Source organism: Euwallacea fornicatus, chromosome 5 (genome assembly GCF_040115645.1).
Source record: "Euwallacea fornicatus isolate EFF26 chromosome 5, ASM4011564v1, whole genome shotgun sequence".
In the NCBI taxonomy this organism is placed as follows: Eukaryota; Metazoa; Arthropoda; class Insecta; order Coleoptera; family Curculionidae; genus Euwallacea; species Euwallacea fornicatus.
Genome location: NC_089545.1, coordinates 347934 through 363047, shown reverse-complemented (window position 1 = coordinate 363047; position 15114 = coordinate 347934). Strand labels below are relative to the sequence as shown.

Genomic DNA, 15114 nt, shown 5'->3' with positions numbered 1-15114 from the left:
ATCAATCGAGCAGCTTTCAAATTGCTTTCTTTAGCAAAGAAACCAAACATTTTTAACTAGAATCTGGAGCATTTCCCATGCGAACGTTTTATGGGGAACATCTGTTAGCGCTTCGCGTAGGGGAATTACGACTATCTAAACGTTAGCAAAATGAACCAGGTCCATCTTTTCACAAGAATTAGACCTGTTTTTTTCCACTTCTTTAAACAAAAAATGGAAATTGCATTCGAGCAATTTTCTTAGCCGTGACATTGAACACTGAATTTCCACATCGCCAATGTCACCATATGATTTATGACGTGGCAGCTCTGCAATAATTAATTGATACAAATGGAGATATGCAAATTATCATCCATAAATGATTACACCGATCGATGTGACTTAACGTTGCTAGATCCAGTGAAGACCTCGTTCCTGGACACGAGCAGGGCTTCGAGAAACGCGAGTGAATGAGATCAGTAGAATTCCTTCGAGCTTCGAGAACGGAAACAAAAGCAAACACGCGCGAGATGTTGCTAATGAAGAACGTCCTTGAAGCCCAAGACGCTCGAAACAAATATTTTTTTAATAATAGATCTTATGCAACGAAAACCAGTTTATCATACAGGATGTCCTGCAAGAATAATACCCAAAGAACATCGAGAAAAGATTTACAAATATTATGTAATTCCCGATGGAATTTCCCATATGTATAGGGGAGCATCAATTGTTATGCTCGCGATTGCATAGAAATAGTCTGTTATTTGTCATGACCACTATCTAGGACAAAGATATTAACATATCAATTCTATTTGGAACATCGTCGTAAATCAATGAAGATGGCAATAAATATTGATCTAGAGACTAAATAGTGCTAATGAAGAATGGCCTTGCTTAAAGCCGCTGTAAACACCAAGCGTTACGCAAGGGACGAGGTGATGGTTAATATTTAATAGAAGAGATAAGTAATGCAATCGACTAATATAGAAAAGTGTACTTGAGGACAGTTGCGTAACAGCATTGTACAAAAGAACTGGTAACGAAGCGAAACATAAGGATCTCTCTTTAATGAGTGGAAATTTCGAACAAACAAAATCAATTGGTCTTCAATGATTATTATTTACCGAGATATTTAGTTTTCTTAGCGTCCCCAATGTCAATCCTGATTGAGATTTTCTATTAACATTCCTCGGTCCACTAACTGACACTTTTAATTAGCATTTGCAAATGCGACTTCCTGGGCGAAAAAAAAAAACGTTTATTAAGAAGATTTACTGAATTCACTGAAGACGGGGAAATACTCAAAGGTAAATGAAAGGTGCGTGTTAATTTTAATTAATAAGGGCGAACTGAGAACTCTCCATGTTTCCTTGGCTGCCATTTCACCGATGGTAAAATGGAAACGCCGTGACGCCCCGTAGCCGCGAAGGTTCAACAGCGCACCAAATTGCGAAGTCTTATTTAGACAAACAGGTGGTGTCGGCAGCTCTTGTTGTGTCGTGGAAGGAGCGTTTGATGAGACAAGAGTCAACAATTGCGACGCCCTTGTGGTCCGAGGAACCCCACGACGTTTCTGGGAGAACGCCAGAAGAAGATCTTGAGTCGGCATCTGCGAAACGCCTTTCAGCTGCAGCGCTCCTTATGGAAACGCACCGATAAATCCACTCGCGATCCTTCAAAGACAAAAACGAATGGAATTCTTTACATTTATGGTAGAATGCCGATGATGATTGCTCGACGAAGACGTTCAGGGCTCCAATAATGGTCTCGTTCCACACGACAAATAAATAAACGGTGTTAATGAAGAATAACCTTGGCGACGTTTTCGACGAAAGAGCATTATGAAACACAATGACATTCTTTCGATATGGAGGTCACCTGCTTCGATTGCATAAACGACGAAGATACACCATCTTCAGTGAAGATAGACGAAATGAGTGGTTAAAGAAGCTTTGAGCCAATAATGCCGGAAGTTTTTCGTATTATCGCGAAAGGAGAATAACGTTCGCTGCAACGTACGGGCATATCTCTGTGCTTTTTTCCTCCATTATCCAAGCAAATAACACTACACATTGCTAAATGATCGATTGCTGCTATGACAATAATTTTGAGCAAACTTTCCAGAAGTTTTTTGTCGTCTTCCCCTTTAAAACATCGAGTCTCGTATTCGCATCTTTCATGGACGAAGTCTGTAAGGACAGAAGAACGCACACATCAATAAAATTGCTGAAGATTCAATTCGGAAATTTACGTCTCTTTCAGAATCATCTTATGTTGATCTTATTTGTAGATTTAAAGGATCATAAAGTCCCGAAGCATGTCATTAGGATGCGTAAATTGACTAATTTATTACAATTCGTGCTGTTGGCCACATGTGGTACAAGGTTCTCCATTACGTAACAGAGCGCATTTTTTTTTTCGAAAAACTGTAATTAAAGTAACAGCAATGCGTAATTAATAGGTGGGCACGTTAAAAGATGAGTAATTAGTACCTTCCTATTTGATTGGTCACCATCAACGTGACCTTTCCATTTTCTTACGACGCAAGTGCCGCCATTTATGCACAGTTATGACATTGGAGAGGTCGGTTCATAATTAGGTAATGTGCGCTTAGTGGTGTTTTACGACTGCAAACCCAATAACAATGATATTGGATGTCCCAGATTTTACGCGACAGCAATTATCTGGAAATCTCGTGGAGATAGGAGAACGGTTTGAACGCCGAAAAGTCATGAGGTGGGGGCAGACGCGTAGACTGGACACTAGGGAATGGCTCAAAAATCTATTAGGTATCAACTTTTTTTTCGTTAACAAAAACCACTGTATATTATTATTGGAATCGACTGTAAAATCAATTTTATCGTAAGCAAACCGGTTTCAAAATTCCCACTCTAGAAATGCTGTTGCAGACTGGCGCTATATGCTACATGAAATCTCGTGACAACGTCATTTTTTTTTTGCTTCGAAGGTGGATCATGCAAAACGTTTCGTCCAGTCGAATCGTCTGAATCGAAAATTGAACACTAGAAAATTCTACGATTCTCACCCACATACGTACGTTTAAGTGCAATTTTGTCTCATTCCGGCGTGCTTCGATTTTAACGAATCACTCTTACATGGCATCTGAAGCAAATTGAAACACCCAAAACCAGTTTGGCGTGAAAAAAGCCATTTGAAATTAATGAATGGCTTATGGAAATGAATGAAAACAAAAGTGACGAATCACGTAACACGAACAACATTCCGAAGAAAGTGAAGAGGAAATGTAGCGGGTAGCGGCCTCAGTGTCTGGGCAAATGTATGTTAGTCGAGCTTTCGCTATATGGCCTCGGGCAGCCGGCAAACTGGTTTTTCGCTCATTTAATTACTATTTACAGTACAAATCGACAAATTAATTACGATAAAGGCTATGTTTACACGTTATTGATCTGCGGGAACGCGCCATGCTCGTAATTGTTGGAGAAGGGATCGGAGATAAGGAGTTATTGGGCTAGGTGGGAAGAGTCCATTGCTCGCCTGGAACACATTCCCAGTTTTGCCAAAGCAAACAAGAAGGGTTGTTTTTCCTATCAGATTACTTATAATAAACGAGATATACCGAAATTTTACCTATGCACCGAAAGAACACCAGACGTTTCCTCGCATACACCCCTCCCGGTAAATTACTTCGTGCCGTTTCACTAGCAGCATCAATAACTTAATGAGATATTGTCACTTTTACATGATTAATCTATAAAAAGAGGAACGGCAGAACACTTTGTAAATGACAAAAAACGGTTCAGCAAAGATTTTTCTGCAGTCCACCTGGATAAATACATACAAAGGTACGGTTCAAATGATGTAACTTTCTATCCACTTCGCAAGATGTGATGTTTGCGAGCCGCCTTACGTAAGATGACAGGTCGTATAGATTTAATGTGCTAAAAAAGGATAAAGATATATTTGAGCGTCTGAACGTAACCCCATTTTTTTGCACCGTTGCTGCTCAATTTGTTGACGTTTTTGTTTGATTTGTGACGGTACGAATTTACCCTTTTGTGGAAATAAAATAGCGCTTCTGGTTGTTTGTCATCGGTTTTGTCGTTATCGCCGTTGGTATAACGCCCAAGTCCTCAGACAGTCGACATAGGGAGTTTGTAGCGTCCCCGCTGAAATAATGATTTTGAAGGTACGTGGCAACACTGCCAGCACGAAGCCTGTGACGTGCATAAAAAGTTACGTGATTGGAACCATATATACGCGTATCTGTAAATTTTGATTTGTTGCCATTACACATCTTCTCTCCTATTTCCATGTGAATAGGACAAAGTCGACAACAATCGTGAATACGAAAGCCAGGTCATTCGAAACCAGAAGTCACATCTGACTAACAACGATTAACTTTACAGGAGAGTGACTGCAGTAGAAAAAAAAAACGACTACGCCTGCATATTTAACTCAATTAAAAGGATGACATAAGAATGAGTCATCCGGGTTGCTCCCATTCGTACAGGCCCATCATCCTCGGATGGTCGCCCCATGTCCCCTGGTAATTTCCTCTTTTAAACGCCTAAAGCCCACTTTACAATATTATTCCTTCGTTCATGAGCGCTCTTGGAGATTAACTGATAAATAAACGTGCAGTTAATGGGTCATTCGAGCATAGGCGGCGAAGGAAATCTTTTATACAATTTTTGCATCTAGGCGTTTCTGCTAAATATATTAATACACTATTAGCTTTGATACGACGAATCTGGCCACTGCCCAGACTGTCATTCAACGTTTCTATAGAACTTAGCTTGCAGCTTAAGCCGACAAAACACCAACGATTCGATCCTAAAAGATTCTTTTTTCGAAATTTATTTTGATTGCACGAGGAAAATATTGAAAATTGAAAGACAAATAATTACCTCTACGCTAATGAGTCATATCAAACGGTGGACTTGATGCCCTCATTTAACAAATGAGCTAAGCTCTTAAGAACTTAAAGTGCTTTATAATGGTCTTCAATTCCATTCTTCGAGGATGGTATTGCATCTTATATTTCACCGAGGAGTATGCGGGATACAATTTTCCAGCTATACGAGGGGCTGTAAAATATTCCAAATTGGTCTATGATCACCACTAACATTCTCAATAAATCATTACGACTTAATTTGTATTATTCTTGCGCCTTCCAACGATTATTTAAACAAACACTCCGATCGTTTGTTTTCAAAGTGTCATCTGCAAGAACCTTGACAACATCCTTTACAGGCTCATAAATGGGCATGGATGCCCGCTTTGGGTTCGGTTAATAATAGTCGGATACGTTCCCTTCAACATAATTACATATTATCTAGAACAGTGATCTTGCATGCATATTTTCTAAAGAAGTTTGTTTTCGTAAAGAAGCGACTCGGTCTTCCTCCGGATAGCTTTTTAAAACTTTGAAAGCTTGACCAAGTGAGTGTCAAAAATGCCGAATTGAAAAATTCCTTGCAACACGAATAGTGAGCGGTTCCTATTGGTTATCACGAGGTTGGTGAGAAATTGAAGACAAAACTTAAAATTAACTTAACAACTCGTTTTTTATCATTCTAAATCCTCTACGTGTGCCGACGTAACGCATCATCAAAGAAAAATTCAGCAATATATTGCAGAATTTTCGATTCTCGAAGTGGCCGAGATATTGGCCGAAGCACAAGGACGGTGTAAGAATAAGTAAAAAAAAATTAAAAAAAAAAAATTGTTTAGACCTCCCTGTATGTCATAGCGCCTCTTAATTGCGTGCCGTCACCGCAGAGCAATTCACGAGAAAACCTATAAGAATCCTATAAAAATCTCTTTTTGGGTCTTCGAGACGTTGGTGAAAACGAAAACGAGCATAAAATGAGCCAAAATGGACTAACAATGAAACCTAATAGAATTTTGAATAAAATAACAGTCTAAATTCCCACCTTGAAGCCAAATTTCAAACGTAGGTATTCTCTATTTTTAGCGTCTGCTTGTTTTTCTTCCTTGGCCCATTCGACATACACGAAGACTTAGTAGCGTGCCAAAAGATACACTTACGTAGGCTAATGTTCGGCCAATTTGTACTTGTGATCTAATTAAATCAGATTCTTGTCAAGATTAATGTTTGGCATTCGGCGAATAGTTGTTACACAGGGTGTCCATGATCCCGACTTGTCCGCAAGGCACGAGGCTCAATCACGTGGTTACAACTTGCGAATACAGGTTACCTACCTTATCTTCTAATGGAAGCAGGAAGAAACTAACGACGCCCATAGCGAGCAAGTCACGTGAAGTGCACTCTGCATTTAACGTAAATTAGTAAACAAATTCGAAACCTCAAATCTGCAAAGATCTGTCGGTGCAAAGTTACGTTAGGGAAAGCAATAATTCTTAGAATCCTCCTAATCGCAGATAACACCACATTATCAAAAGCTGAATGATTTATCAACAGAATAATCAAACGACTTACCATTAAAATGGCGTACAAATGAAACGAACGATCAACATTTTAAAATGTGCTGTAGCTGCTGAAGACTATTTGGGAGTAATCGAAGAAGTGCTGAGATACAAAAACGACGAAAGGAGACACAAATGTTACGAAGAAAAAGTGTTTATCTTATCTTATCGGCCGATCCGGTACATGTCGATTCCAATTTGCTCTTGGAGAGGTCGATACCGTTCCTCGTGCGGAGGATGGGTTCTTTCACGGTACTGAAAATAGGATGTTTGCTCAGGTAATGCGTAAATGGGTGCAGTTAGGTTTTCATCCGATTTAAAGGGAGAAAAGCAGTATTGTTTGTTGATTTATGTCCGTTGGTTAGGTCGATAATCGGGAATTTCATAGCAAGTAAAATATCGAGCTTTTCGAAACTCACGATCGTTCTCTTCAATTTCCAAAATTTCTTCTCCTTCTGCCGCAGGAAATACTGAGGCGTTTTTCAATTATAGTTTCTACGAAATGCCCGAGTTAGGCGAGCTGCTCTTAAGATATTTTTCTTTATAAACTGCAGGGAATCTGTAGGCCGCCCCACAGAGTGGTCATTGCGGTCACATACGAATGTGGATTTCTACTCCTTTTTACGTTTTATTTAACTCGTATTGCCAAGCTGGAGCACCCAGAAATTTCTTGTAATTCTACCGAATGTCACGGTTAAACTGCTACAATTCGCCTCTATGCCATTCTGGAAAATTTCCCAGGGAGATGCACATCCTCCGTATCGTAAAAATTCGTAAATTTTTCCACTTTAATTCGTATTTCTCGAATTTACTATTATCTTCGAACCGAAACACCGTTCTGCTTTTGTCTTTTGTCGCGTCAGTTATAATCCAAAGCTTAAAAGATGAAATCTGGAAAATCTGAAGCTCTAGACTGCACTCAGATACATTCTAGTTAATCTTCCACGGAAGCAGAAAATCGAAATTATCTGTCAGTCTTTTCGCTTAATAACACAGTAATTAGAATGCGGACTACAGATCGGGCGATACAAGAAAGAATGTTCCCGAGGACCAGTTCTGAACGATTATTTCCTGGAAAATCAAAAATCTGTTTGCATCGTGAAGCTACTCCCTTGAATACTCAATTGTCTGCCATTTAACTAACTCTGTATCAATTACCCTTCGCCAGCTTCCTACACTGGACGTTCCTATCTTGGACGTACCGTATTTTCTGGAAATAGGAAGTGAATTCGTATCGTTATTTATGTACCCAAGAATCTTCGCCATGATAAGAAATCCATCTCAATTTAACTGCAACCCAAACAACCAGGATATATTTTTGTTTAACGTGACAACGCTGCTGAAATAAAGAGCATGAAATAATCGTTAATCCGAAACTGGCCTCTGGAAGACCGGTTTTTCTGGACCCAAGAACAAAGACGGGAGCACGGACTACACAAAAGCTTGGCCTCGAGAGCAGAAAACTAGCGGTACATAAGCCTTGAAACTAATCTGTAAAGACATAAGCCCTCTGTCTATTATCATAGTGTATACCTCGTTATCGGTCTGGATGTCGCAATCCGGCGACGGACGACGTCGTCCTCGTTGGCAGCAACGGGTGGTGCGTCAGCAGTAGGGCGTCGATGCCGCGCGCATATCACTAACACCAAATAACAAGAGGAAGACGTGTTATCCGTCCACCGGCCTAAGGAATACTGCCAGAGCCAGCCTGCAGACTACAGAAACGTTGCCTGGGCGTCCAGCAAGCCATCTTCATCCTTTAACAACGCCCTTCTTGCTCTTCGCCGCCTGGCGAACGTCGAGGGGGCTGCAGGGACGCTGACAAAGCGAAAGCAAGAAATCGATGATGGTCTCCTCGAGGGTGATTTAAACACGCTTTCTGTACCAGCCGGTAACGCGACTGTTACTGGCGAGACCGGCATAACATGGCTGGCGCACGAGGTCACTTCAGCACAATGGGACATTAACAATCATAACTAGTATCAATGAGATTCCCGCAGGAAACAAATTGAAAACGGACTAACTAATTATAGTACTTGGAAAGTTGCGATCGGAGGGTTGATAATGTAGTCGCTTTTCCTTCGTTTCCGAAAAATATTTCCTTCCTTCCTTCCGTTACATCGAGCTTACGCTTTATGGAATGAACCACACGCGATGTTACTGACTTAGAATTGTGACCAAAGAAAATGTCAATAGCTCTTATGACCGTTCATACTGAACGATGCGACTGACGAAGTTTCAAAAGTACCTCAGCATGACGTCTCCTGACGGTCCCTCACCGCATTCTCCATCCAGTGCTCATCGTAAGATGTCAGACGTAACTCAACGGGAACGTTTCAAAGGTTCCCGAGAGCCCCAATCGAAACGGGAAATATCTCGGGGAAAACTGCATGAAGAATGGCGGATGCGTTGCGAAGGTTTTGAAAATGGCCCCGTTGTCAGAAGTCTACAAGCCAGGACGCGGTTGTCGCTTTACTAATTAACCCTCAGCGATGTGAGTCTTATTGTTAACACTGTAGGCGTCAGTGTTGTGAGGAGGATCACTCCTTGACGGTTTATTTAGGAGAAATAACAATTACCTGAAGCGACGTCGAGAAACATTGTTGATATCAACGCATATCCTTGTGGAGATGAAGCCCTTCGTAAGAGTCCTAGTACCGATATGGCCCTACGGCTACCGAGTTCGGACGTCGAAACTCCCATGCTTAATTTCTCGCCTATTTTCAACGCTGTTAAAATTCACACTTCTTCAGAATCCTCATTCTGGATTAAAATGGTTTCAGTTAAGACTATTTAGGACACTCGCAGGTTTCCAGGACCGTCCTTTAATTTAATGTTAATTGCCCAGTTTTGGCACTCTCTAAAACTTCATTAACTTATCCGCAAATTTCCCGGATGAACATTTACTTAAAAGCCTTAAAGACGGTCTCGGGTTTCTATTAACTTAAGAGGGCCAGCCTTAAAATTCATATCAATTGTTTATCTTCAGCGTCTTCTCAAATTTCATAAAATTCCATTAGCACATCGAGTTTTCGGGACACCCTCTGATTTCTATTCATTTCGGCAGTGGGCACAAGGTTTTAGAGAATCGGCGGTAATTGAGATATGAAGGAATTAGGAGAACGGTGTTCACTCCAAATCAGGGGTTGGAGGCTCCAGATGAAATTCCATCCAATCAAAACTGGTGACAATTATTCAAATCCACATTAAAGTTTGCTCCAGAATGGCGTGGTGAAATTTGATAATCTGAGGCACCTCGACGATGGGGCTCTCGAAGAAAATCGAAAGGCAAATCTCAAAGAGAGTAACAAATTCCGTGTGCTTTTTTAATGGACTCACGTCAGGCTCTCTCTCACACTCCCAAATTTGATTTTGGCTAAAGCGATATAAATATCTCGGTTCTGCTTTTTGCAGGACACATATCATGACTCATTTTTGCTGTTGTTTCATTTATTCCCTTCTAACGCGTGAAAATACGACAACATCATCTCATTTTGAAGAAGCCTTGTTCCAAGGAAACACTGGCGTTTACACTCTGAACAAACACACAGTTATTGTTCTATATTTAGTTATGTAAGGACACAAACATTAATCCGAATTGTCTTTATAGGCTATCGATCCTTTGAACTGGCCGTGTTGGGAATCCTTAGAAATGACAGAGTGGTGGAGGGACCCTCCTTGGCCATCGATTGCCTAGGACGCCCATAACACCCTGTGCAAGAGGGTGAGGGAGGTGTACGCCAGCGACGAGAATCCTAGTATTTTATCAATACTGCTAAATGAATTTTTCATCGTCTTGTTATGTTTTTTTTATGCACGTGATACATATGATACTGGAAATTTCCAAGAGGCACTTCTGCTTAAATCTGATTGAGCTATTCGAATATGAAGCCAAAGCTGTGATTGTAAATATATAATTTCCCATGTTTGAACAGTCTTTGATGTTGCAAAAGGGGTGTTTACAGTCACGCCACCTTCAGCAATCGATGGCCTCGGAGGGTAGATTTAGCTGGCGCCCCGATGTTCGTGCTCCCGTTCTAAAACACTTCTTGTACAGATGAAAGGGAACAATAGTTACTTTCACGTAAAAGGAAACTTTCAATTCAATGGGAAACTTGCGAAATTTTCCTCGTTTATTTGAATGTCAGTGCGTCTAACTGTAAGTTTTTATTCTGTGCAAAGGATATTTTTGAGATCCAATCATTGCATTTTCAGATAATATGATCCTGAACTAACAATGTCTGGAATTTGCTGGATTTTTCCTGTGACTGGAAAAACAGTGGTGAAATATGGGAATTGTACCTAAATGATTAATCAGTTAGGGACGATTTTTGAAGCCTTTTTCATACGTACGTTGATTTGTACCTTTCTCGCTTTCGCGTGTCTCATTTGCAAGACCAAAAATCTGGATATACGACGCGTGTTCTCGACAGGGTTCGGAGCTTTTCAGGCCGAAAAGTCTTGAAATAATACACAAATGAAAAACCGTTAAATTTTGGCTTTGGTATGTACCTACTTTTGTGCAAATATTTGCTATTGCACGTCAGTTTAATCGGTACACATTCAAACCCGCTTATTGAGGATATAAAATACTAAGCGTAAGAGGAAACCATCCGCTAAAATGTGTTGTAATCTGCATTACTACACTTCTTGTAATATTGAACTAATGATAAGGTTATCAGGTAAGTTAATTTAGGTCTTGAAATAAAGCCGGAATTTTACACTTTGCCATGCTTAATCCTTTAGATAACACGTCGTAGACGTTGCCTTCGAGCTCTTTCATGCCCTCTTTGTTCGATATCGATGACTGATTATATCTTATCATTTATTGAACATAATCTGTTTATTTTAAATTATTGGGCAAAGTCTTTCATTTTTTCTTCTAGGAACAAGTCTTATTTGGGGAGTATTTATTTGGATAATCAAGTGCTATTTACACTGGTTAACAGATAAACAAGATTAGAAAGAGTAGGTATATGATGACACGCCGGAGCTAATGCTAATATGTGGAAATGTATCTGTTTCCTTTGGCGTTGCTTCCTCGGAAAAAGTTGAGAAAACCCCGATAACGGCCTATATGGAAAAAGTGTTTTTAGCAAAGCACGTGGTACCTCGTTAAAACTCAAGGCGGTGCGGTACTTAAAATAGACCGAAAAATTACTCGAAAGATAAAGGTTTCAATGTAGCAATTTACCGTCGTATTACATGACGTCTTCTAGCACTTTATCTGGTTCTTACGTGGTTGAAAGGTTTGTCATTGTTTGGTTAACTATCATAACCTTTGAGCGATAAGGCAAGAATTTTTGCAGTACAAATATGTAGGTACCTATTGGTAAATTACTTCTCCTTAAAGTGTCTTAAGGAGCCGCGGATGAATGACTTGGAAACGGCCTAAAGAGGACCGAGAGCGGCGCGGAAACTGGGGATGTTGGGAAATGCCGATAACATATCTTTGAAATAGGAACTTAAATGAGCGTGTAATCTGAATCATAATCTGAGGACACACTCCCCAATTGTCGACCCTGCCTGTTTTAAACAACGAATATGGCGAATGTCTAAGGCTTATATTGGAGATCGAACTGCGCATGACACATCATGGTTTTTTTTGGGAAATTCCGCTCTCTCTGAAATGAATGCTCCAAAACAGATACAAGAAAAAACACAAACATCGTGAAAATTGACTCAATATTACACCATTATATAAATACATGCTAATTGGATGAATAATCAATTCAAGGCCAGAATGTGTTAATATTAATAACATCTCGATCTGAAGGTGCATTATTGATAAATAATGTGGCGCAGCAACATCAATTATCATAATTTTTTGTTCCGATTGTCCACAAGTGTTGTCCAGTTTTTTTTTTGTGTATTTAAGTTTGAGAATTCAGTCGAAACCGTCAAAACTAAACTTACGTGATTACGGTTAAAAATGTTAACTGGTACACAGCAATATAAATGTTTTGCATATCTTATCACTAATTATGTGCTTTCCGGTTTTGTTCTTTGTCGAATATGGAGTAACAGGAAATTCCTGCATATACTGAAAAAATAAAGGTAAACTGAAATATTCAATAGCTCTTTTTGTGAGGAAAGTCATCTCGAAATCGGAATCTTTAAACATCCGGACCCGTAGTTTTTCCTCTCTTCCTGGTGGCTTGAAATCGATGCCTTTTCCTATTAACGTGTGCGGACATCTGAAGCTTATAATTTTTACCGCGGAATTGAAACTTTCCAATAAAATGCACATTCTCTAAGAGCACCTTTTATCACATTTTTCCATGAAAAATCGCCTCTTTTAACATCAACGCAAGCCTTCGAGTGGGAGCTGCTGTGCCTACACGATGTAAAAGAACAAAATCCAGTGTCTCCGGCTTCCAGAGCACCGTATCCGGGTTACCACATACAGCACATGTGTGGATGAATTGCACAAGTGATAAAAGAACGAGACAGACAGAGGTCGATGGCACGGCCCTGCTGAAGAACTCGACCTGGGAGGTTATTGTGATGCACAGCGGGAACTATTTGGATAGAATGGCATTAATCATCTATTTAGATTGAAGCAGGGGGAGGAGGAGATGCCTAAAGTTACATAACGTATAAAAGTTGTATAGGCAACTGAAATTGAGGCGTATAAAGTATTGAGTGACAACACGTTTTCGTCGATCTGGAAATCAAACGCCGGGTTCATATTTGGCAGTGGGAAAAACTTCAGACTCTCATTGGAAATCGACTAATTTATCCAAAACAAATCACCTTTTGGGGATACACGTTATGTAAATTGGTCTTTGAAACATCCGATCTCGTCGCAAGACGGAGACTTCGCCGTTTTCCTTTAGGTCTGAGTCCAATTTCAGAATTTCCTTATTAGGCTCATGTAGAAAATAAACAAAAATTACTAAAATTTTGATGAAGGCACTTGAACGTAATTCTAGATGATAAAGGAAACAAAAGGGATTCTCGATTCTGATTTAAAACTTAGATCATCATCATATAAGTACCCATAAGTGCCCTACTTGGGACGAACGATTACGAACAAAGAATAAGTTTAACTCGTGAAGGACGGCGACTGGGAATTGAAACAGGAAATTCTTAAAAAAATTATGGCGTGGAAGAATTTCAAATCGGAAGAATTCAAATCTACTCGTACATGAGAAAATGATTTCTCAGCTTCAATATCCCCAATTTTAATGGTAGCGATTACACGTATTCTTATCCAAATTCATTATTCACTGTCAGAAAACCAGTTCCTGGCGATGCAATATGCATATAGTAAAGTAGGCCATATCCTATTTAGAACCTTTTTTATAGTATTGGCAGTTTCGGTACAAGTTAAAGCCCATCGAGTCCATCGTGCGACTCCCGTTCCCCGCTCCACACCGCAATACTTTAATATAGCAGCCACAAAATACTCGACTGATAAGCTGTTATCGCGAGCTGTAAACATTACACGTTTAAGAAGTCTGCACTTGGTTGAACGCAAGAATTAATCAAATATAGGTTAAACCATAAATTGTGGCATGTGATACGTTCTATGGCTGCGAATTGCAACACGTTTTTAGCTCTAATTGAAGTAAACTAGTGTTGATTAGTTTTGCAGGGTTTTTGGGGCCATCAACGATAGCGCAGAAGACCTATGAGAATGACTAACTTAATAACGATAAAAACTTACCGAGTTGATTACTTCTGGATGGGCGATGATGAACGACGAGTGTCTTTGATCCAGGAAATTTAAAGGAAAAAGAGACGCCACGAATAACTACTAAAACGCCATCGAGTTCTCGATTGCGCGAAGTTTGGCTGCCTGCTTCCTCGGTGCTCCCACTCGCTTTGACTTTGGCTTCAAATGTTCTTGCGTCACCTCGTCGAGCACTGATATCCAGGACACAAGACGGATTAGCAGATATCGCATTGGAACACCGTCCTGAAGGGCTTCGTGGCTTGAAGTTGGGGTTCAAGTCTTAGGCCGGAAATTTTTAATGGAAAGATCGAAATGAGGTAGTTCATAAACATGATCTTATATATAACAACACTGTTCGCCCTCGCACGAAAATGTCAGTAATTCCAGGCACAACCAAAACCGTTCGACTTGACTTCACTCTGAGGGACCGAACACGTCGCAATAACGAGTAAGACGTCTCAAGGAATTGTAAAGAGACTCAGAGTCATTAAATAAAAATTATTAAAGACCGGAAGAAGTTTTGTTTTGGACAAACTTCGAGGGTTAAATAATATATGTGATCTAGTAAACAGTAGCCATAAGCATCAAGTCGCGTTCCCGTAGGAGCACTTTTCCTCCGCCGAATTGTCCAGAATTCGTAATTTTGTTGATTTCTTTGTGACTTGTAGGAAACTGTTTAAAAAATTGTGATAAGTACATATACACTCAAAAATTTAAATGATCAAACACGAACAAATAAAACTAAATACATACTTGGGGAGCTAAGTATCAGCAATAATGCATTATTTTCTCGTCTAAATGAAAATGTTAATTTCTCGTAATGTTAGTTTCCATCGGACAAACAATATTTCTTCATTTTCTCCGAATATTTAATCATTCAAACGGGCAGCAGATATTTCTATTTATTATTGATTGATCTGTAATATTGTTGTGGCGCCCTCTCTAAACCATTCGACAATACGCGACACCCTACTGTTGCACGCCCAGGCAGATTTCTTCTTCCCCCTAGTATTTTGTTTCAA

General features: G+C 39.9%; 1 protein-coding gene and 1 long non-coding RNA gene across 6 annotated transcripts in view; one reads left to right on the top strand and one right to left on the bottom strand.

The window, feature by feature from the left end:
* LOC136339497 (zinc finger protein 142-like) overlaps positions 1-14195 on the bottom strand; it is a 43714-nt gene extending 29519 nt beyond the window's left edge. The window contains exon 1 of one of the 3 annotated variants that reach the window (XM_066282801.1): positions 14084-14195. The gene's annotated coding sequence lies outside the window, so the exon portion shown is untranslated. Of the gene's footprint in view, positions 1-6424; positions 6561-7944; positions 8102-14083 lie in introns of those variants that run through there. The other 2 variants (XM_066282802.1, XM_066282803.1) reach the window with 2 other exon arrangements.
* On the top strand, positions 2476-14601 carry LOC136339498 (uncharacterized). Of its 3 annotated transcripts, XR_010732150.1 has the most exons (4): positions 2476-2768; positions 10022-10316; positions 10365-11660; positions 11721-14601. It is a non-coding gene; the product is annotated as an uncharacterized lncRNA (long non-coding RNA). The 3 variants fall into 3 exon arrangements; XR_010732149.1 differs by having other exon boundaries at positions 10022-11660; XR_010732151.1 differs by lacking the exon at positions 2476-2768 and adding an exon at positions 6559-6689 and having other exon boundaries at positions 10022-11660.
* The last annotated feature ends 513 nt before the right edge of the window (positions 14602-15114 follow it).